The sequence below is a fragment of the Cryptomeria japonica genome, chromosome 8, assembly GCF_030272615.1.
Source record: "Cryptomeria japonica chromosome 8, Sugi_1.0, whole genome shotgun sequence".
Taxonomy (NCBI): domain Eukaryota; kingdom Viridiplantae; phylum Streptophyta; class Pinopsida; order Cupressales; family Cupressaceae; genus Cryptomeria; species Cryptomeria japonica.
Window position 1 is genome coordinate 273,870,872 of NC_081412.1, and position 25,341 is coordinate 273,896,212.

Sequence of the window (25,341 nt, forward strand, 5' to 3'; positions counted from 1 at the left end):
CCGATAATCCCAAAGCTCAAATTCTGTTCCAAGAGTGTGAATTTGGGAATTATCTCATTCTTGCACCTAATAAAGAAGAATTAGAAGAAGCAGTTGATAAACAAGACAAATTGTGGCAAATGGAATTTGATGGAAGCTGTGCCAACTCTAGTTCAGGAGCAAGGGTAGTTCTATTTTCCTCTAACAGTAATGTTTTTTCTTTTTCCTTTAAATGAGATTTCAAGAATACAAATAACACTGCGGAATATGAGGCATTACTTTTAGGGTTGAATGAAGCCAAATATAAGGGTATAAAATTGCTTAGAGTTAAAGGTGATGCGAAGTTGATTATAAAATAGCTAAGAAATGTTTATTCTATTAAGAATGATAGACTAAAACATTATAGAAATAGAGTTTGGGATGATATAGAGTTTTTTGATGCTTTCTCGATTGAAGCCATACAAAGAGAGCAAAACTCTAGGGCAGATTCATTGGGCATTTCAGCTTCTCTCTTGTTACCACACCCAGATTTTAAGAATGATTCTTATAGGATTGAAATGATTTATAGGCCTAGTGTCCCTGACAATGTGAATCATTGGCAAGTATTTGATACAGATGCTCAAATTAAGGATTTCATGGAGTGTACCCATTCCTTTGTCCAATCATATTTTGAGGCTTCTGAAGATATGTGTAAAGAATTTTGCTTGAATCCTGGTATTGATTATGATAAGAGTTTCATTCATCTTAAGGGAAATAAAATCTTGAAAGGTTTGGTGACTTTAGAGAGGTTTTTCACCCGTAATGATGTGTTCACTGGAAAGAAAGTTCTTGATAATGATAGCAAGGTGGGTTGTGAAAAGATCAATCTGGGTGATGAATCTAACCCCAAAATGGTAACAATCGGCAAATGTTGTTCTTCTGAAGAGAAATGAATGCTCACTGAGTTATTGAAAGAATACATTGATGTATTTGCTTGGTCATATGATGATTTGAAGGAATTTAGGAATGGACAGTTTCAACATCAAATTTCATTGAAGCCTGGTGTTTCTCCTTTTAGACAAAAACTAAGAAATTTCAATCCCATGATGGCATATGTAATTTTCAAAGAGGTAGATAAAATGCTAAAAGCCAGAATTATATATCCAATTCATCACTCTACTTGGGTGGCCAACATGGTACCTGTGAGGAAGAAAAATGGGGAAATTCGGATTTGTGTAGATTTTCGCAATCTGAATCAGGCAAGTCTTAAGGATAACTATGCTTTACCCAATATGGACCATATTTTGCAGACAATAGCTGGGTCAGAAATGATGTCAATGTTAGATGGTTTTTCTGGTTACAATCAAATTGGTCTTGCAGAGAATGAATAACACAAGACAACATTCATCACTCCATGGGGAACATTTGCATATAATTGTATGCCTTTTGGTTTGATTAATGCCAGAGCGAATTTTCAAAGGGCCATGGATTCTTCTTTTAGGGATTTCCATGATAGAATTATTGTTGTTTACCTAGATGACTTGATTGTGTTTTCTAAAAGATAGGAAAAATCATCTCAAAGATCTGAGGGCAGTTCTACAGCGTTGTTGAGAACATGGTATCTCCTTGAATCCAAAAAAGTTAGTTTTTTGTGTAACTGAGGGCAAATTATTGGGGCATATCATTTCGAAGGAGGGTGTCAAGATTGATCCAAAAAGAGTCAATGCAATCCAACACCTCAGCTTGCCTTCAAACCGGACTGGAGTAAGGTCATTTTTCGGTCAGGTAAATTTCTTGAGAAGGTTTGTACTTGAATTTGCAGAAACTACTAAGAACATCATCAGCTTGCTGAGTGAGAAGTTTCTTTTTAAATGGGCTGATGAAGCCAAAGAAGCATTTGAAAAGATCAAGAACTCAGTTGCTAATGTGCCAACCCTCATCAACCCAGATTTTAAAAAGAATTTTTTCATATACTATTATGCCTCAGAACATACAATGTTAGGAATGTTATTATAGGTAGATGAATTTGGGACTGAAGTGCCTATAGAATTCATGAGTGTCCCTCTTAATAAACATGAGCTTAAGTATTCACTCTCAGAAAAACAAGCCTTTGCCATGGTTAAAGAAGTTAAACAATTTAGGTATTACATTATGCATTCTCGCTCTGTGGTGTTTGTTCCAGATTCTACAGTGAAAAGTATTTTGACTCAGCAGGAAGTCAGACTCGATAAAAGAGCAACATGGGTAACCAAAATTCAGGAATATGATCTAGATATTCATCCTACAAAGACGGTTAAAGGGCAAGGCTTATGCAAATTAATAGCAGAAAATAAGATGGAGATAGAAAAAGAGCTACCATTAACTCTGTTCATTGGGTTGCAAGATACATGGTTTTCTGATGTAGCTTATTATTTGACCTATGGCAGTTGCCCGAGTCATTTGTCAACTAAAGAACAAAGGATTCTCAAATTGAAAGTAGCTAAGTATGTTATTTGGCAAGACATTTTGTACAAAAAAGTCTTGGATGGTACCTATTTGAGATGTGTAGATAAGCTTGAACAACAAAAGCTCCTGGAAGTTTATCATGATGAAGCCCGCGGTGGACATTTCTCATCCTCAGTAACCACTTTTAAGATTTTAAGAAATTGCTTTTATTGGCCTGGTATGTTTCATGATGCATATACTTATGTTAAGGGATATGAAAAATGTCAACTCTTTTATGGAAAACCACATTTAGCTGCTCTACCTTTAAGTCCCGTGATAGTGGATGAACCTTTCAAACAATGGGGTATTGATTTCATCAGTCTAATTTATCCTCATTCCAGTGCTGGTCATATGTATATTCTGACAGCAATAGATTATTTTACTAAGTGGGTGGAGGTTGTCCCCACTAAGAAGAAGAACTCAGAAGTAGTATGTAATTTTCTCAAAGATTGCATTTTAGTCCATTTTGGGGTCCCTCAGAAGATTGTCGCGGATAATGCATCATATTTCTCTTCTAAATAATTGACTATGTTCTTTTATGAACATCAAATCTCTCTTTCACATTCTTCCGATTACTTTCTGCAAGGTAATGGGTTAGCAGAATCAAGCAACAAGAACCTGGTAGCCATCATGAAGAAGTTAGTTGATGGTAATGCCCGGAACTGGCATAAAAAGGTATATGAAGCCTTATGGGCGGATAGAATTACTCCTAAAAGAGCAATTGGAATGACACCTTATGAACTCGTGTATGGGATTGGAACGAAGGTTTCTTTACCTCTAGAATTGGTAGCGGCGAAACTTCAAACCGTAATTGAGGACTCCTTATTCCAAAATTCTCTAGAGAAGAGAGTCATGTATTTGATGAAGTTGGAAGAGGAAAGAGAGATGTTAGTGGACAAAATTTCTAAACATTAGAACAGGGTGAAGAATATCTTTGATATAAGAGCTCGACCAAGAGGTTTCCTTAAAGGAGATGAGGTACTATTGTGGGACAAGAGAAGAGAACCAAAAGGTGCCCATGGAAAATTTGATTCATTGTGGAAAGGTCCATTCAAGATCCATGAAGTAGTGGGACCGAATGCATTCAGACTGAATTGTTTTGATGGAACGGTTATGCCCTATACCTATAATGGGTAGGACCTCAAGCTCTATAAACTTTGAAATCTATGATCAAGAGTTCCTGTACATAGTAGATTAGTTGTTTGTTTTGTGTCTATTTGGTGTGTGTCCTCTTTGTCCCCTTTCTATTTTTGTTGTACAAAACTAGATATTTAGAGTTCTTTGCATTTTTTACAAAATGCAATCCCCAGTCAGAGCCAATGCTATCCTGTCATTCATCCCTCATAACAAGAGTAAGCCACCTTACCAAAATTTTATTTGAGTCTTTATCTTTTCAGAGATTCCTTGGTTCAATCCTTAATTCATTGGTAAATTGTCTCTTAATCCATAGCGTCAAGTTTCAATGGTCGGTTTGAACCTCATGAACCCCTTGACCCATTTTGAAAAGAGTTCATAATGTTCATTTAGGTACCGCAAGTTCTAAGTTGTGTCTAAGATATTTTTAGGCTAACGTTCACTCAAGTTTTTTTGTAGCAGTTCTACTTCATGGTCACGGGTGATGTTTCATTTTCTCTTCCTCCGAGCTGTGAACCCTTTGAACCTAGTTCAAATAGTTTGGTGGTGTTCAACATGCTCAATGAAGTTCAAATGACCGGCGACACTTAACAGAGTTAATCTTTCCAAAGAGAATTTTATTGGCACAGCGTATGCTTTGAACTACCTGAACCCTCATGAAGTCAGTTCAAATTGTTCATGCATGTTCAAATCAGGTGGGTCCCATGGAATAAATGACATGATGGTGCATTTATTTCTAAGTATGATGAAGATTGAACCATATCTCGGGTGACATCAACTGCCCGATTTTTGAAGGCAAGTGATCATTTTTGGGAATTGGCGGTTACTCAAAAAATGCCGCCATGCATTCAATGCACGCGTGTGATGTCAAATCCCAATGCTCAGCACATTTGAGTTGATGACTGAAATTTTTGCACTAAATGAGCTTTTATCACTTTATTTGCTATAAGGTATGAAGTGATTAATTTCTGAAACATGTTCTTCATTGCTGTGGAGTGTTTGATAGAAGGTTTGTTTGTTGTTAGTCGTTCGATTGGTCTCAACTGTGAAGGTGAGTTTTGTTTCCTATCTTGTCCAGTGATTTTTAGTTGCTTTTCTCTCTCATAATAAAATTTACAGGGAAGAATAAGTGTTGTTGTTTATGAATTATGAAGTCCACTCTGCACCTTTTTGGAAATATTTTTCAGTCTTGCTTGCACAGAACCCATTGTCAGTGATACAAACCTGAAAGGAGAAAATTTGGAAGTTTTGAAGGAAAGGGTGTTTAAAGGAATTGATGGTTCATTTGGTTTACAAATTCTAAGTAGTGGTCTCGTAGAAGCGGCAGCCTTTCCTCCTGCTATCCCTAGCCCATAACTAGTTAGGGAGTGCATTGTGAGGTATGATCCTATTTTTGAAACTATCAAGAGAGATAATGGTGAAACCCTCCTCGTGATTAACAAGGAAGTTATTTCCTCTGTTTTCAAATTGCCTGATTATCAATTCTCAAATTTTTCTCCCACCCAATCAATCACTGAATTCAATGTAGATAAAACTGGACACCAGAATAATATAGCAAATAATTGGATGAAAGTTCCTCAGAGGGGTGGCTCCAGGTTTCCTAAGTATCCCAACAAGAATCACATGCTTCCCCGCATCCATGATGTTATGTTACTGTTACACTAAGTTAGAGGTTCAGCTGAGGCCTACAGCTTCAATGATTGGATTTACTGTTATGTGCAACTGGTGTTGGAAGGAAAGCAGTATCTTAACTGGGTAAAGCTTATTGCCAACTCCATGCAGGAATAGCTGAGCATGGTGAAGAATTTCAAGAAAAATTTCTTTATGTCCTCGTATTTGATATATTGCCTGGCATGTGTTAAAGAAATAATGGGGATACCTCAGCATCTTGCTGAGGGAGATGTTTCTATGTATGACTTTTACCCCATGTTGAAAAAAGATAATGCATTGCAAGATTTTAGGAGAGTACATAATGCTTTCCTGGGAGATTTGTGTTATGAGTTAAAGAACATGAAAACTAAGAGGATGTCTGCTGAAGATGCCCAGGCATTAGTGAAAAGATATGGTAGTTTCTTTGTTTAGTTTTCCCATTTCTGTTATATAAGGGTAGGTGGTTTTGAAGAAAAGCCTTTTAGACTTCCTCATTTTTGTTCAGATTGTTTTGTCCTTGCTGAGATCTGTAGGTAGTTGTCTATCGTAATTAAGAAATCTCAACCCAGGGATAAATGGGAAGATCATTTTCCTATTCAATTGGGTATTTTATCTTGCATTTCAATGTCAGATGCATTGAGCATAGGAGCTGACTTGAAGAATTTCAATTTTTCATTGTATCATGAAAGGAAGGGTTTTGATAATAAAGGTTTCTCACAGAGTCTTGGTTTGATGCCGCATCTTCCAATCCCACACTTGGAGGACTTTTGGGAAGATTGCGGTGGTGAGCTTGAAGTGTTCAAAAGAGAAAATATGAGAATGGTTACGGAACAGGTAGTTTCACTGCAGGTGAAACTTGATATAAGTGGGATCAAAGAGGATTATCTAGAGCTTTTTAAACCTGGATATCTAGACCAAGCTAAACCTGAAATGTATTGCATTAATTTGGATGTGGAAGAAGATGATGATAAATATCTTAGAACAAAGAGAGTCATGGAAAGAACCATAGATTGGGTTAATAGGAAAAGAGAAATGAAAATAGGCATCAAGATTGATCCTGCAAGAGATAATGAGGTTGCTCTATGTCCCCCCAAAATTTTTTCTAACCCCACTTCTATGCTTGTTCATGTAGGTAAAAATAAGAAGTTATCTCACACCAAGCACAAGCCTAATCCGGCTCTGGACTTTTCTGCCCCTCGATATACAGGGTCACAGAGTGCTGCACTGAAGAAAATGGACCAGGTAAAAGACATAGAGGTAAAAGACAAGATCCTTGATACTCTGATTTTTGAAGTCGAGGACCTTGACAATGACATTGTCAACACCATGGATTCTCATGTGATCATTGTAGCCATGACGCCACCACCTAAAGTGACCTAAGGAACAGCTAGTTCAAGTGCAACTCCTAAATGGCTAACCACTTTAGTAAGCAAGAAACAAAGTTTAATTCTAGTGTCCATCCCAATTCAAGATATGGTGGTCAAATATATGGAGAAGGGTCCCAAAGAGAAGAAGTTCAAAAGAACTGCCAAATTGGATGCTGATGAAAAGATTGTGAGGTGGGTTGCCAAAACTACTTCTTATAAGCCCAAAGATGAGAATAAGGAAGTTAATGCAGAGGATTTTGAGGTCACCAAAGTGGATCTGGGGAACATGAGTAGGGATTTTGATAATCACCTTTTCCAAGTATCGGCTAAGAAGATGCTCACCAGGTCAGAAAAAGATGGACAGGAGAAAAGAGAACTAAAATGACATATCAAGATTCTAGCTCAATTCATTGATTACATAGGTTGTTTTGGAGCACTTCCCATATCACATGCTTTAGAAAATTTTGACCCCACTTCACCAGAGAACAAGAAACTGATGAATCAAGTTCAGCGAGCCAAGAGCATAGCAGGGGCCGTAGAGAAATGGATTGAAGGAGTGATTAGAGATGGTGAAAAATATATTACAAGCTCCAGGAAGCTATGCGATGAGATGCAAAACCTCACCATGGAGATTCAAAATCAGATTGTGCCATGGGAAAAAGAAGAGCATAAATGGGAAAATGTATTACCCATGCTCACCAAGATAGAGGAATGCGAAGCTACAAAGTTTTTAGTAGAAAATTCAATCAAATTGGTAACTGATGAGTGCGATATTTTTGTATTAAAGAAAACTATAGCATGGTGGGTAATTACATTCAAGTCTGTGATTTCTGATGCTAGGGATTCTATTTACGAACTTCAGGAACTTCAGAGTAGTTTGGTCAATGACAATAAAGTGATTAACCCAGACCATGATTGGCAATTGGGACTTTGTGGGCTGAACACGCAAGATGCAATAAAGGCATTTAGGCTTCACATGGAGAAAGTTAAGGCCAAAGGCAACTTCACTCCCAGAGATATAACGTGAATCACCCCGAATTGAGTCCATGACATTCATTGTTAATGATCAGTTACCTAGAATGCCGAGAAAATGGTGAAACATAGATTGGACAAAGAAGCCGCAAAAGTAAAGATCAATGCCATGAAAAATCTAAGTCACTCTATAATTCAGGAGCTTACAACCGTCCACGATGCCTAGAAAAGTGGAGGAGAGGATGACGATGGAGAAGAGGCATAGTATGATGCTAATGCTTTGTTTTTATTTTATATGTTTTTCATAATCTTGCAATGACTTTAGGACATGTGTTCCCTAAATACTCTGTTGGTTTTTATAACTGTCTCAGAGGAGGTCGAGTTTTCAGGGAGACCTACTCTATTCTTTAAAAAGCTACTATAAATTAGATGAAGGGTGATAGAGAAGGGTTAGAACAGTAAGCTTAGATTTTAGAATTTTTGGTTTTGTTGGAAAGAAGTGATCAAGTCTTTCAGAATCTAAACTTGGAAAGAACTTATGTGTGTATTGTTATGTCTTTGTTGCATGAAATATATATATAAGATCATATGCATTTTGAGGTGGAAAATCTTTGGGTTTGAATCCGTGGAGTGGTATTTCTTTGCAAATATTAGTCTAATCAAAATGTCTCTGATTACCTTTCTAATGGTGGATGTTGATATTAGTATGGAGCTTCTTTCTGTGTTGTTTAGAAATATGTTTAGTTGAAGAGAGACTTTGCTTCTCTTGTCTATTTTTAAGAAGTATTGAAATCAGTGTTATTAAACTTTGCTTTGATTTCTTTTGATATTTGTGGTAAAGCATCTTGTAGAAGGTTATTTTGAATTATTTTACATATTACCTAGCCTCTCATCTAAGAATGAAGTAGGCAGCCTTACATGCTTTCAGGTTAAAAGCATATCAGTTTATTTAGTTAGATTATTCCCTAAATAACTATTGGAGGGAGCCGTACCTATCTAAAATTCAGAGGGAAGTGATGTATGTCACACTTGCCCAATTGTTTAGTTGAACTTTTGTCTTTCAAAGGGGTAACAGAGCTTAGAATCAATTCAATTTAAAGAAAGACAAAATCTATTCACTAACACGGTGTCAGAATCTCCCTCAAGCTGTTAGGATTTTGAAAAAAGAGGACCAGAATTTGATACCAATTTTTAGGATTCCCAAAGATACTGAGAGGGGGGGGGTGAATTAGTATCTAACTGGTTAACAGATTTTCTGATCTTATTAAACAAGCTGCATTCCAAAACAGTGTATCGGTAAACAAGAATTAATGTAGTAAATAAGAACAATAAGCACAACATAGAAAGCACACCATAACACAAGATTTTTAATCAGGAAACCCAGTGTGGGAAAAACATTGGTGGGATTTGTGACCCACAATATTCACTCACTGGCCAATAAATGAATACTACTTACAATAGGGGCCTGCACATGTAGGAAGGCCAACTGCCTAAAGCTCACTGCTTAATTACAAAAGGAAGTCTCACTAACTTAAAAAATGGATTATGAAAATCCAATTTAATTTACTGCTTCGGTTCAACATCTACTATGCCAGGTTCAGTACTGGTTTAAGCTCATACATTAACCATAAACCTTACTCCAAAATTTGTCTTAATGTTTGCATGTTCGCATCTACCTCTTACATAAATGATCTACAAGATCCCATACTTATATATGAGTCCTATTACAATTCGCCTTGTCGACTTACAAAAAGATATTACAATTAAATACAAAATGCAATATTCAAAATCCTGTTGGCTGGGGTGCCGGTTATCATCTTTGCCACTGCCGGTAAACTATCTGTTTGTGTAGAGTCTGCTGATGTCGGTGCCATAGGATTGCAAGGTTGCCACCAATGACAATACCTTCAATCACCTACAATTTCTTATTGGAGTGTACATTTGCCAATAGTCAAGATTCAAGCATTGGAGTTGACATTCATGTTCTATGTTAATGAAGACTTAATGAAAAATTCATATTGTGTGGAGAGAAATAAAACTCCATATCAAGTTATATTATCAGTGTTTCAATCATTACTCAACATATCCCTCAATAGGAGAGCATTTCCATTAATGCAATTCAATTATATTTCAAATATATTTGATGGTTAATTTTGAAATCGGGGTTTGACCTAAGGCAAACCCCTATTCCCAACCTAATTTCCTTCTCATGTGTGCATAGGAATAGGTACATAGTTGTGATCTTCAAAATTAGCTTTATTTATAATGATGAATCGATCCCCCATTGGAGTGGGAGAATTAGGGAGGACCAAAGTGACCACCATCCCAGTCCTGACAAATCGAGAGCTCCTTTTGGGAATAGATTTGAGTATATTTACATTCCTATATTTACATTCCTCATATCCAAGGTTTTGGCTCGATTTGACAACTATATCTCACTGTTCATGCATTTTTACATCAATTCACCCTACTTCAAGCATTTTCACAATTTAATTTAAAAGAGGGCAGTCAATCAATTCTAATAAATCCAATAGAATTATTAGCCCCTATACTTGCTAGTTTTTGGCTAGATCCATTGGGTTTACCCCTCTTTAATGTAATTGGTCCCTAAGTAAAAATTAGTAATTTTCATATATCTAATTATCGAAGCCAAAAAATTTCATCACATTATATTTTGGTGAACCCGACGTCTTACACCTTAGTTTTTAATTTATATTCTTAGATATAAGTATTTATTCATTTCAAATCCAAATTTAAATTTGCAAGTTTACTTTGTTATTGAATTTTAAAAATTTAGAGGTTGATTTCACAAAAAACCTTAAATTTTAATTCTAAAATTGAGCTCATGGGTTGTCTAATTTGGATTTATTATTTCAAATATGATCATTCATTTGATTTCAAATTCAAATTTTCATCCTTTGTGCATGAGTTTTACTACTATTATTGCTATCAGTAATATTCTTGTGAGAAGAAGTTGTAGAATTAAGGCTTTCCAGTGTTCAATTTGATAAACTTATAAAACACTTAGAGGGGGGGGGGGGGGGGGGGGGGTGAATCAGTGAAAGAAAAAACAATAACACTTTAAATGCAGACCGGTAAAAACATTTAGCCAATTTATGAATGAATTTTCATATAATCCAAAGTGTTATAAAAGTATTCACCACAAGCAAAACATTTACCATAACACAAAGATTTATACGTTGAAAACCCAACTGGGAAAAACCATGGTGAGATGGAACTCACAAGTTAACTATCTGTAGCATAGATAACTGACTAGTTAAGGTCTACAAATGCTTTGTTAGGAGAAGATCCTGTTAGATATATCAAGCCCTGTTAGGAGCTATACCTGGTTAAAGGTAACCTCAGTGGAGGATTTAGATCCAAGTTAATGAATCACCTTGTTAGAGGATTCATACAAAGAAGCTTGTTAGAGCTTACCCGATTAAGAGATTTTACTGTTTTAGTGGTTAGAGAACAACAGTTGGATTGATCTAAGAATAGAACCTTCTACTGGTTTAGATCCTTTTCTGCACATGCATTACTATATCACTGACATACTCTACAATTCCTTTAACAAATCACATCAACTTCAACTCATATCATAACTTGTATCTTCTATATATGAAAATAACTCATCACAATGTCTCTATATAGATATTAGATTTCATGTCAGCCCCTAAACCTTGACACAATTTCCTAGGTTCAATAAATCAAGACAATCTTTCTTAGCACGACACAAATCACCACCATAGTGTCGGTTGGTGATAACACATAACAGTCGGTGATAACTCATCACACAAACTGGGAAAACCGGTTAGAACACCGATACCGATTCAATGTTGACCACTTCACATAAAATATTAACTCATAGACCAATTCACTTTGAATTCATACTGGGTGATTGTCTCCACGCCCCTCCTTATCTGCTGCATCTCAAAACTAGTAACTCTGGAACTGATCAAAATCGATTGTCTTACCTACATATACTGGTTTAGACATCTTCATACTGGTTAGACTCCCACTATACATATAATACTGGTTAACAATACAATGACTCAAATATACCGGTTTATCTTAACTTGGTATACTAAAATGACTATGAAAATCAAAACAAATCTGCCATTAATGACAACACATAAAGTCATCAAATACAAAAATCATCATCAAGCCAACATTCTCCCCCTTTGGTATTGATGGCAACACTTACAAAAACAATTTGACAACTAAGTGTGCTTATAAAAATGTAGACACTCTAAAGAATCCCCCTTAGCATAAGATTCTCCCTTTGACATCATACATGATTACATACAATATTTTCACATATAATATTACTCCCCCTTTGACACCAATGACAAAGGTATGCAAAAACATGAATATATAAAGCATTATAATCACATTTGCATCAATAAAAACATAGAGGAGTTAAATATAAATGTCTATAGCTAAGAAAGCTTATCAAATACAGATTTAAAATCTTTTTGCATAGTAATAAGGTCAATAAACCATGTCTCCAATAACATGGCAATAATTTCCAATTGAGTCTTTATCTAAAAAGCTAATTCCTCCATTGCATCCAAAGTGCTCATCTTTGGTGTGGCTAGGATTGCAATAGTATATAGAAAGCTCCTTTGTAGTACTTGCGATTTTGGCAATAAAACCAATTGAAGCTCATGTAAGGTTTTTAACCTTTTTATTGTTTCAACCTCTATCTTTGCTAATTGGTGTCGGTATGACTCAATAGTCTATCCATAAGTGATAAATGAATCATAAGGAAGCTTAAAAGATTCTATGTAACCTTTGAGTTCTGCTTCAATTTTCTCTCATGATTTTATTAAATATTCATAAAAAAAATCACTTTGGCATACTTTGCTCAAAAACTTGTGGCCTTCAATCATGGCAATAGAGATTTGATCTCTATTATGTACAAGAATCACCCTGTCGGTGTCAATACACTTGATCAACTCTGTTGATTTCTTCTTCCTATATTCTTTCACAACATTCACCTGTGATATTTTCTCGAAAGTGTTGACTTTATTAGTAATAGATGTACATAGAATATCAAGTTGCTTTATTGGGTTTGAAATACCTGAAATGTCAACATCCGGTAGGAGATTTGACAATACATATATTGTGGTCTGGAGAACTTCCTTCTCCTTTTTGATCTTCATTTTCTCTTCTTTATCCTAAAGTTCCAATGACAACTTCATCAGCTCATCTGCATCATCGGGTATGACAATGTTCGTAGGTGAATTGGGTTCAATTGCAAATTGCTTTTGATCCTCTTTACCAATTTTATCACCTTTATTTGTCTCCTGATTTACCCATTCTTCGGATGTCTTTACTAGTTCTGTATCCTTTTCTTGGTCTTTCTCTTTTTCCACTTCCTTTACTTCCTCACTTCCCTTTACCAGTTCCTATTCTTTTTCCTTATCCGGTTCATTATTGGTACCGGTTGTGTTAATAGTATCCTGAGTATCTTTAGTATCAACAAAGAATATAATTGATGGTGAATTAGTGTCATTCTTATCCTTGTCAGTGTAGACTTCATTTGGTAGAATTATTTCTTGAGTTTCCAGCTCTGATGGAGCTCTGGTTTCAGTCTAACCAAGTTTATTGTGATAATTCTTTAATTGTTCATTCATTCTCAGAATATCTTTGGCATCTCGATGAGTATCATCTTCTACTACCTGAATTTTTCCTTCTAATAGTCTAGGTCTCCTTTCTCTTGTATGAAATTGTCCCTTGTGTTTAGAAAGCATTTGTAATAACTCTTCATGAGACAATTCAGGAAAGTATTAAACAAAAATTATGTCTATAATCTCTTGATCTTGATCTATGATATGATTCCATTTACTTTCTAGAATTAAATACAAAGAATCAGAAATTACCTTTTGAATTTCACGTGGTAATCAGTTATGTTGACATAGGTAATTTATTACCTCTTGTACCACTTCTTGTTCTGAATCTCATCAAAAGAATCAAAATAATCCTTTACATCATCAAATTGATTTCTTTTTAAAGTTTTCATAGTCCTCTAAAAATGACTCATAGACTTGAAAGATGCAATATCAATAGGAATATTTTGTTTATGGATTTCCCCTACTGGTTTAGGTTTCCTACCAGTTTCCTTTAGCTTCTTCTTATCTTCCTCGAACTCTGTTTCCTTGGATTCTTCTTGTAAGATAAGATGTCTGCCTCTCTTCCTAGTGGCAGTGAACTTCTTTGCACACACTTTTGGTTCCAGTTCCTTCTTGGACTGAGCGCTCTTTGTTACCCTTGTACCGGTTGACACTGGAACTACTTGATCATCTTTCTTTGTTTTCTCCTTCACATCACTGGGCTATGCCTGTGCGGTTATTTCTTGATATGTACCTAGTCTCTTGTTCTTGTTTTCCTTAGGTGATTCTAGGAGGTTGTTGGCATAACCGATCAATAAGTCATAAATGACTTCATAACTCATTTGCTCCATCTCTTCTTCTGTAGGTTCTACAACCTCCATTAAATATAAATTAGTGGTCACTGTGAAACAAATGTCATTTTCAAAATGTTTGACCACTTCATTCAATAACCTCATTCTCATACTCATTTTCTTCTAAAATTCATTAAAATAATTGTTAATAACAATTGGAAATGTGTTCTTAACAACCTTTATACAATTTTTAATTTGAGCTGAAATAGGTGTATCTTTTGACCATTAGATATCTTCAATACCAGGAATAAAGTTCTAAAAATAGAAAAACAAACTGATCAAAAGTTTCCAAAACTTGAACTTCTGATTTGTTGTCCTTCTTGATTCTATATTCAACATTAACTGACTCCACATTGCCTCACATATATCATAATTTGTATTTTCCTTCATCATCCGGTAGGCAACATGCACGACAGCCGATGGAACACTATTCATTTGGCTAGAATGAAATACCCTATAACCGATAGCCATTGTAGCATATTTTACTCCTTCATCTTCAATACCATTGATAGACATTGCATGACCATCACAAGTGGCCTTTTTTAGTTGAATAACAGTACTCTGTGAGATTTTCCTCAACTTGGGAACTTCACCGGTTTGGCAGAATCCGGTCATAGCATGAATGGCCTCCTTGGTGATAGAATGTGACCTATCTAAATACATATTTCCTCCATGAATGTGGCTGAGGATGATTCTAATGTTCTCTTCCTCAAATTCCTCAAGAAAATAAACCGCATTGTGAAAACCTTTCTCATGAACCCTAATGTACTCGGGTTTAATCTTCACGTTCTTGTTGCACATAGATTTCAGATAGGAATAGATTGCCAATGAACCTAAATCTTCAATCTTGCAATCTATATAACTAGATAGATCTTCTTTAACCAAAACTCCTTGGGGTACCTGCGATAATGCATTGTACGATTCTATCTTGTCTGACTCCATTGATTCAATGGCTTCAACAGTGATGAAAAGACTCTTTGATGGTGTAGATGATGGTTCCATTCCAAATAACTTTGATTCGAGAGAGGAGATTGACCGAATACCTTGTTTCCTTTGCGCTGCTAGGGTTTTCGATTGCTCTCTTTCTTGCACAGGATTCACTTTACTTTTCTCAAATCCAATCCAACTTCTCAATTCGTTGTTCAAATCCGATCCAACTTCTCAATTCATTGTTCAAATCCGTTCACAATTTGTTGGGAATGCTCTGTTTCACTCTACAAGTGCTCAAAAATTCTCTTCGAATGCAATAAGGTAAAAATGACTTAGAAAAACTAATTTTTATTTACTTTACCTACTTCATTTATTGCACTACTGATAGGGTGAAAAACCCTAGTTACCACTTGACATACTTGCCTTTACCGATAGGTATACTAACCAATTGATAGAAATATCAAAATTCTTATTTTTCAACTCAAAATGCAAAATTTACTTATCATACTTTCTTCAAGGGGTTCGAAAATGGATTTACCAATATGCTCTCCCTAAGCTTGTTGAGAAGCTCATTTTGTCAGTGTAGGATTCTCCACACTAGGTGAAGTATTTGGGTCTTCCGATGGCTCACCCTCACTTTTCTTTTTTCAGATCATTTTCATCTCAGCTCTGGTTTCTTCAACATCTACTGTCTTCTTCCCTTTTAGATGTACAGAGTGACTTACTAGTTGGTTCTTTTGCTTTTTGCAAAACTTAGCAATGTGTCCTAGTTTATGACAATGATAGCAGCCTATTCCAGATGCTCTCCAAGGTCCTACATTGCCTCTTCATGATCTTCTTCTGTAGTTCATAGCTACATGTCCATATTTGTTGCAAATTGTGCAAATCACATTAGTTACTTTCTCCATCTCATAGGGACTAAACTGATTGATATAAGGTTTTTGCCAATTGATGTTTCTTCAGTTATCATAATTCCCTCTCCAATCACCAACATGTCTTGAGCTCATATGAGGTGTTGGGTTATTTTCTCCATATCTTCATTCAATTAATCTATTCCCATACATAATGCATGTATAATAATAACCTTCAAATCTCCTAGACATATTTCTAGTGTTAGGTCTATAACCGGTGTTTTCCTCAGATCTGCTTCTACACACATTTGCACTATGTCCTGATTTGTGACAGTTAAAACAAACAAGTTTGTAAGATTTCTTACCAGTCGGTTTCTAAACTTTTGCATACTTTTCTCAAAAACTTGGGGCACCACACCATGGTCCTGCTCATTTTCTAGGCCTGAAATAGGGTCTAAACAAGTTGTAAAGTGTGGAAATGAGGTCCAGTTCCATGGTGGAGGCATAGATGGATCCCAATCAAGCATGGGAGATGATATCTCCAAGGTAAGGGGCCTAAAACATGGTCAAAATTTCAAGGGGTGCAATTTTATGATACTACATTTAGCCCCCACTTTAGTGGGAGTATGGCGTACACCAATACTACTAGTAAAGTAGAAGAAAGAGAGATGAAGATGAGAGATGCAGAGAAAGATCACAAGGAGTATAAGACATCACTAATCTTGAGAAACCAAGCCCCCAATATTGGGATCTTAACTCACTCAAACATATGCAAGTGTACATAAAAAGGCACACAAAAAAAGATAATATATTAAGACCTCAAGTCAACTAGCCAAAGAGACCTCGATATGAAAAATGTCTCAATCAACTAATATAATTCTTGAAACATAAAATGCCATCTCATGAACACATATAATCATATAAAAGAGCAAAGCTAACATCATCCATGAACCATCAATAGTAAAAATATGATTTCATGAGAGGAAGAAGAGAGAGAACATGAATACACACTTTGGTGATCCATGAGAAGAAGGGCGAACAAAAGAAACCATGGACATCTCACCCCTAGAATTAGGTGATCCATGGAGAAAAAATGGCATGGAAAACTAGCCCCTAGATTCTGTCTAGGTGATCCATGTAAGGGAGGAGAGTGAGAACACCGTTAGTTCCACTCAACCTCATGTGCATGTGTGCAAGTGAGGTTTGAATCACCTCATAGGATTCTATGCCTGAGTATGCTACAACCTGTATAAGATGTATAGTAAAAATGTCAAGAAAGGCATGACATCTCTCTCTAAGAGACTATGCTCTGGTTCTGAGAATATTCACCATGCATAAGAGAAAAGTGGTGACATATCACTCTAAGAGGTTTCCCTCGGGTTCTAAGAATGACTCACTATATAAGAGAAAAGTGGTGACATCTCGCTCTAAGAGGTTTTCCTCTGGTTCTGAGAATGACCCACTATATAAGAGAAAAGTGGTGACATCTCACTCTAAGAGGCTGCCCTTTGGTTCTGAGAATTACTTACTTTATAAGAGAAAAGTGGTGACATCTCGCTCTAAGAGGCTTCCCTCTAGTTCTGAGAATGACCCACTGTATAAGAGAAAAGTGGCGACATCTCACTCTAAGAAGCTACCCTCTGGTTTTGAGAATGACCCACTGTATAAGAGAAAAGTGGTGACATCTCGCTCTAAGAAGCTACCCTCTGGTTCTGAGAATGACCCACTGTATAAGAGATGCAATGCGCGAGAAAAATATAATACAAAAGGAGCAGTGTGGGTGCCCCCCCCTTAAAATGTCAACATAGTTTAATGTTTATATCTTAAGGAAAGTAGAACATGGATACCTACCTTCGACACCAAGAAGATATCCATCATGCAACAATTTTATAAATCCAAGCAAGAGAGGGAATACTCTTCAAGCAAGGATAAGATAGTTGAAACGAGATATATTTCTATAAGTGTAAAGGAGATCCTTGGAGGAGAAGAAATATTTTCTGAAAACGCATCTACCTCCAAGAGGACTTGTCTTAGACAAATATAAAATCTTATAGAATGAAGCGCAAAAGAGAACAACAATTCAAACCTTCCTCCTATTGCTAGGTGAAAGGGATTCTTGATGAAGGATGAATCACTTTTATCCCAATGGGGATGGGTGAATTTATTATAGATGTACATTACCAAGTATGAAAGAGATTGTAGTCAAGGACTTACACATCTTGTATAAGAGAGAACCCTTGGGCAAACAACAACAACTTCACACAAGGAATAACATCAAGTAATAAAACTCACACCATCCACAAAATAGGAAACAATGGATCCTTAGAGAATGAGAGAGGGAGAGAGATCATTGCCACCCAAGTGTAGGAAAATAAGAAGAATTACACAAATTCTAGAGAGAGATTACTCATAAGAGATGTACCATTTCAAGCGAGGAATACATCCTAACCAAGGAACATACATGCACTTGCATGAAGGTGTAGGGATGGGAAAAATGAGACCGGGTGACTAAGACCTAATCCCACTTTTGCCAACACATTGGGAATACAATCTTGCTCCCCATATATATAGGGAAAAGAGATGAGATAGAAATAGGCTATTATGTTGCTTCCAAAAGTATGATTACACATGAAATTGTACTATCATGAATGACAATGAGCCCCCAGTAAGTTAGCTACCAATGTCACATAATGATGAGCAACATAATAGCCATTAATGTTATTTAAAGACATGATACATTGAATGAGGTATCTGAATATGACATGTTAAATACTCTACTATAAGTGAGATTAAAAACATGTATAAGATGATGAATGTTAAAAAGTATTTAGAAAGAGATAATTTTATAGGAGAAGAATAGGCCAATAATTCATACTTCTCTTGCACACAAGAAATCTTAGGAGAGAGATAAGTATAATTCATTAGAGCCTTATTCCTAGAAGAAGAGATTTTAGAATGAGTAGAAGATAAAGTCTCATAAGGAGGATTAGAAATCTCTTGAGGAGATTCACAAAGATATTTGTTCATCACCAAGATTTCCTTATAAGGGGGATGAGTCTTGAAATAAGTAATAGAAGATTTAATTGAGGTGAGGTTATCATCACTACTAAATATAGAATTCACATTGAGAGATGGTCTTTTAGATGCTTTGGTGGGCTTAGAAGGATTATATCCAAGTCCAAATGATGCTTCATGTGTATTATGTTCTCAAGGAACTTTAATTCCTTGTTCATTTGCGCCACAACCATTGCCATCATAGCCACTCTTAGCTAAAATGAGAAAACCAGGACCCTAAAGGGATGCCAAATCAAAAGGAGACGATGATGCCCCATAGGTCTCAGTTCTATATGAATTAGAGGAAGGATTTGAAGAATTATTTTAATTGGAAGCAGCCATAAAGTTATTACTTAGTTTCTTAGACAAAGTGGGTTGCTCTTTAGGTTCCTCCTTAGATTTCTCCTTCTCAGTCTTAGATCCCTTCCAAGATACTCTATATTCTCCTAGAAATGTAGGGTTAAAGTCTAGAGATCTCCAATCATTATCTGCGAGCACTTCATCAAGAGAAAAGAGATCCTTGGGAGGAGATTCCAATTGAGTAGAAGAATTATGAGTAGTAGAAGGAACAAGATCATTGAAGGGAATGGATGTATTTGAAGAAGTAGGAGGATTAGGAGAAAAATGAGAAGTAGTTGAACAAGAAGATCCAGATTTTAATTGTTCTTAAAATTTGGTATTAGCTAATAAGGTGTATGTTGTATTGTTATAAATGAATTTGACTTGCCTATGCAAAGTTGAGGGGACAACTTGCATGCTATGAATCTAAGGTATCCCTAATAGAAGGTTATATGCCAAATTACTAGGCATAACATGAATAGGTGTAGGTAACACAATAGGACCTACCCTAACAAGCAAGGTTATGATACCTAGACATTGTTTAGCAACATTATCAAAGCCTTGAATAGTAAGAGAAGAAGATTCAATGAGAGAATGATCCACATTAATCTTATCCAATAAGTCTACACCACAAACATTAAGGCTACATCCATTGTCCACAAGGGTTCATCTTATAGCACTATCACGGATAATAACCACAATCATAAGAGGATCATATTGATTTTGGATTTAAGGAGAAGGTAACTCATCTTGTGTGACTACAATTTGAGCTTTGGATTTATTTGTAGGATCGATCAAGGAAGACATGTTATTAGGTGTCACTACAGGTGGGACATCTAAGTTTTTCAAAGCATCTTGTAACATCCCATGATAAGTAGGTGAAGTTTGAACCAAAACCCATAGAGAAATCTTAGCAGGAGTAGCCTTAAGTTGTTCAATGAGATCATACTCCTTTCTAAGATTTGATATACGAGGTTCTTGTGGAATAATAGGTTGAGAAAGAGGAAGTGAAGTTGGGATAATTGCAGAAGGACTAGGTTTCCTATTGTTTCTTGTGTTGTAGGTATGAGCAACCGTATGATAACTCTATCCAGTAATTTTATTAGCATACTCATATGGGCTCTTAGTAGGATAACCTCCTTGCACAATAATAATAGGTTTCTTAGGAGTGAAAAAATAATCATTATCATAACCACCTTGAACCACTAAGGTAGGCTTACATGGGGAATTTTGAGAAGGACAAGCACCTTGAACTGTGAAGAGGGATTTATTAATTGTTTCATTCACATGTATCAAATTGATTGAGGATAGTTTAGGAATATCAAAGGTGTCCTTAGAAGAAGAATGAACAAGATTGTTGGAAGAATTGTTGATAGTCTCTCCTTGCATTAAAATGTTATCATGGATAAGATCAATTTTAGGAGGGAGACTAGAAGTAGGAATTGATGTTTTAGGAAAGGTCATATCATCCTCTATCACCAAAGGATCTACTTGGGGAATAAACTCTCTAGGAGAAGGATCAACATTACTCTTTAAAGTCTCACCTTTGAGAGGGAGATGTTTGAAAAAGATGTAAACCATCTTATATTGAACTAGGGTATCCTTATGAGTAGAACTAAGTTGAGGAGAGGGAGATGCTTTATTTTTAGAGAGAGGATGATTGAGATTCATGGAAGGTCAGATGCTATCAAGGGAGTTATCAATTATGATTTATCCCGTTTGGCTAGGATTATATCATGGGGTAGAGAATAATCAACACCTTCTTCTAATGGTTCATCCCAAATAGTGAGGTTATTAGGAAAAGTACTAGAAATATCTTGCACAAAGATGTCCTTATTGCTATTGCCAATTTTTGGAGAAGGGATAACATTGTTCATTAATTCTTAATCATTAGGAAGGAGAGAATCACTACATGTATTTGAATCATCCTCTTGCCTCAAAATGTCTTCAATAGGATCTTTAGGGGAGAGATAATTAAGGAAATTGATCATGATTTCATCTTATTTCTCTAAGGAATCTTTAGGGGTAATACAAGCTTTAGGAGAAGGGCAAGCATTTCTCATTAATGCATTATCTCTAATGGGAATTTTGTTGGAATCAAAAGAGGAAATGCCCTCACCAAGAAAAGTAGGGACAATACCATCTTATTGCATAAAATGAACCACATGAGGGGAGTATTATTTAGAAAAGAGATCAACATCTTTCTCCAAACAGTCATGCTTAGGAAGGAGATCTTTGGAAGAAGTGCTCATAACCTCTTGTTGTACTAACAAGCCCCCATTGATAGGACCAAATTTAGGAGAAGATAGGTCAATATCCATCAATACCTTATCACTTAGAGAGGAATCATGTAAAGAAGGTAGAGTAACATTAATAAAATTGTTTATAATATCATCCTCTTCCTCTAAGATGGCTAGATGAGAAGGGCACATTTTAGGAGAATTGTCAAGATTACTCTTCAAGTCTTCATCCTTAGAGCATGAGAGAGTTTTGAAGGGGTTGGTAACAACTCTTTTAGGCACTAAAATATTGTCATATATAGGAGGAGGTTCTTTAAGAGGGAAAAATTGAAACAAGGGAAGCTAACCCATTATCACATCTATGAAATGAATGCATCATGACAAAAAGTTTCCTCTTTCAAATGACAATACATACAAAATAGAAGGAAATGTTAAATTTTAACCAATGAAAGAAATATAAATGTTGATTTAGAAAATAAATTTTATGAGTGAAATTTGTTCCAAAATCAGATCTGAAATTAATGATCCAAATTAAGCTATCCACAAGTTCAATTTTGAATCGAAAAATTAAGGTTTTAGCAAAATTACCCTCTAAATTCTGAGATTTGCAAGACATTGAATCTTGTAAATGTAAATTTGAATTTGAAATAGAAAAAAACACTCAGATCTGAGAACATAAATCAGAATTAAAGAAGGTTGGATTCACGTTAGGTTCACCAAAATGTGGGGGTGGGAAAAGCGAGACCGGGTGACTAGGACCTAATCCCACTTTTGCCAACACAATGGGAATACAAAAGAGCCTAGGGAGGTAGATCAATTTGGATAATTATTGTGAGAAAGAGAGAGACAAAGATTACCTCTTAGGGTTTCTATTCCTCTTGTTGCAAATGATGAGAAAAACTAGGGTTTGAATGATCATTTAGACTAGGAGATAAAGAATGAAGCATAAATGAACTCGGAATTGAACAAACTTGTAGATTTGAAACTGAGATATTGAAAGCATGAAAGGGGGAGGATTCTAGATGTATGCCTGATGCTACAATTTGAACAAAACTGACTAGGACCAGGGTGCCATGCCATTGTCCCTGATGATCTGACAGAGAGCTATAACTGAGAAACTGCAAATTTGAGATCCTAAAGCTGTAATCTATCAAATTTCACTACAAAGTGGAGGGACCAGGGTGCCCAAAGAGGACCAAGGTGCCCAAAGAGGACCAAGGTTCTTGAAGAGGACCAGGGTGCTTAGAGAGGACTAGGGCACCTAGAAAGGACCAAGGTGCCCAGAGAGGACCAGGGCGCTCAGGGAGGACCAGGTCGTAGGACTAGGGTGCCCAGAGAGGAATAGGGTGCTCAAGGAGGACCAAGTCGCAAGACTAGGATGCCACACCCCTATCCTGATGATTTCTACTCAAATTTGATCTACAGGACTATGTCTGTGTGCTTTGCCGAACTTGAAAATTGCAGTGACAATTCGATCTTGTACCTATACCTGCAACTGAAAAGGGAAGGTTTAGGTGGCTATATAGGGTTTTACCTTAGTCAAACCCCTATGTTGGTGATTTCCACCTCCACAAATAGATGATAATGTACTAAATATGTGTGTGCTAGAACCTTATGTGTATGCAAGATCCTAAAATGAAAGAAACTAGAGCTACCCTACGAATGAGAGTAAACCCTAAATGTAAATGTGAATGTAAATAACAATACTTCAAACCAAATATAATAAATGATCTAAAGAATGAATTTAGATATGCAAATTGATGTAAAGATGCTCATACAAAGATGAAAATAACATGAAAACATACCATCCCCAAGGGAGAGCTATTGCCACTAGATCTCCTATTATTCTTCAATGTCTTCAAGGCTCCTAATTGATGATGAATGCTTGAAAAATGCTTGATGAATATTGTTGAATGTTGTTGAAGACTCCACATAGGCTTTTCTTTCACTACATAGAAGGCTCCTTGTGCTCCAAAAACCTTCTCTTAGATTCTTATATAGACCGATCTTAGTTTCCTTCAAATGAAGAAAGAGAGCTCTTATGTATGAAACCCTAGATCTTAATTTTGACTTAATTCCGCCTTTATGTTGACCTAGGAATTGAATTTCCCACCAATGTTTTGGGGTTAATCATTATAATATCATAGAATTGTGCTCCCAAAATTTTGAGAAAAAGGCCGAGGACCGTGGCAAGAATGCACATGGTCTGACCAACTTTTCACCAAATTTTCACGGCAATTAGATATGCTGATATTAGAGCGAATCCCAAAGTTACATCTAATTTCAAGGTGTTTTGATATGCGAAATTGGGCCTTAAAGGTCTAAATAGGACATAATTAGGGTTTATGATTAAATGATTTATTGGAGGAATAAAATAAAAATGGGCACACTTAGGGTAAAGGGCCCAATTTTATAATGTGTTAAGTGATGAAATGTGACTTTAGGTTTAATTAAATTAATTAATTAAATTCTTACATGGAAATAATAATGCAAGATTCAAGGCACACTAAGGCAGGTGCTAACCTAAGTGTGAAATTGTACCACCCTAGCAAGGGTGTACAATTTATGACACTACAGAAGGATAAATCCATTCAAGAAAGGACATCAAGTTATGAATAACAAAGTAGAAGAGGTAATTTTGAAAGAGAGATAAAGAAGAAAAAGGTTCACAAAATTTCTCTAAGGAGAGATTGTTCATAATAGACGTACCATTTCAAGCAAGGAAAACATTCCACTCACGAAACAAACATGCACTCACATGAAGGAGGACTCCATTCAAGAAAGAACATCAAGTTTATGAATAATGTACTCCATAAAGAAAATAGTGAAACCTTAGAAAGAGGAAAAGGAATACTCTTTCCCCCCAAGCATAGAGGCAAGAATAAATAGACTATTACATTGCTCACTAAGTATGATTGCACCTGAAATTGTACCACCATGAATGACAAGGAGCCCCCCAATAGGTAGGCTAACTATGTCACAAAGTGAGGAGCAACATAATAGGAACTTGAATGTTATTTTAAATGATCATGATGAATATGCCATTCATTATCATATGTTATTTTTAACATGCCTGAATCAATGTAATGTTGTATTTGTGTTTTCAAAGCTTGACACTCATTAGTAGAATGGCCATGGCTTTGATGATATTTACAAAAGAAGAAGGTTGAGAATGTTGTTTATGTTTTCTTCTTTGTTTAGGACAAAGAGGAGATATTAAGTTGGAATTTAGAAGATTGGTCAACACATTTTCTTGTTGTAACTCAAAATTAGAATGAGAAGGTGTGGATTTACAAGACAATGGAGAAGATGTTGTCAAACAAAAGTGTGATTTCTCATGACTTTATCGCTCACATTCAAGAATTTGTCCATTGCATCCATGTGTATGTTCAAAAGAGGGTTCACTCTTAGGGGGAATTGGATTGAAGTTTAAAAAGGCCCAATCAATTTCAAGATTTGTGTTAAGAGAAAAATTTGGAATATGAAATTCAGGCATCTTAGACTTTCTAAAAAAGGTAGGAGTGAAATCTAAGGACCCCCAATCATCCTTTAAGAGTTATTCTTTAGGAACTTATTTGGTAGGAGATGGTGCATTTGAGTGAATTGAAGAGAGGATTGTAGGAACTAAGAAAGCATATGATGCTTCACTTATGTTCTCATCAACTACCTCATTAGTATATGTGTAAGGCACAACATGATAACCAGGAAGAATTTTTGGTTTCCTAGGAACATGAATTAAATTGATTTGATTGTTGTTAGGCTCTTGATTTTTGGGAGAGAGAGAATTATGATGAGAAATAATATCATCCTCTTGTTCTAAGGTATCATTATGTTAAAGACACTCATTAGGAAAAGGACTATCATATGTAATTAATTATTCATCTTTGGGGGGA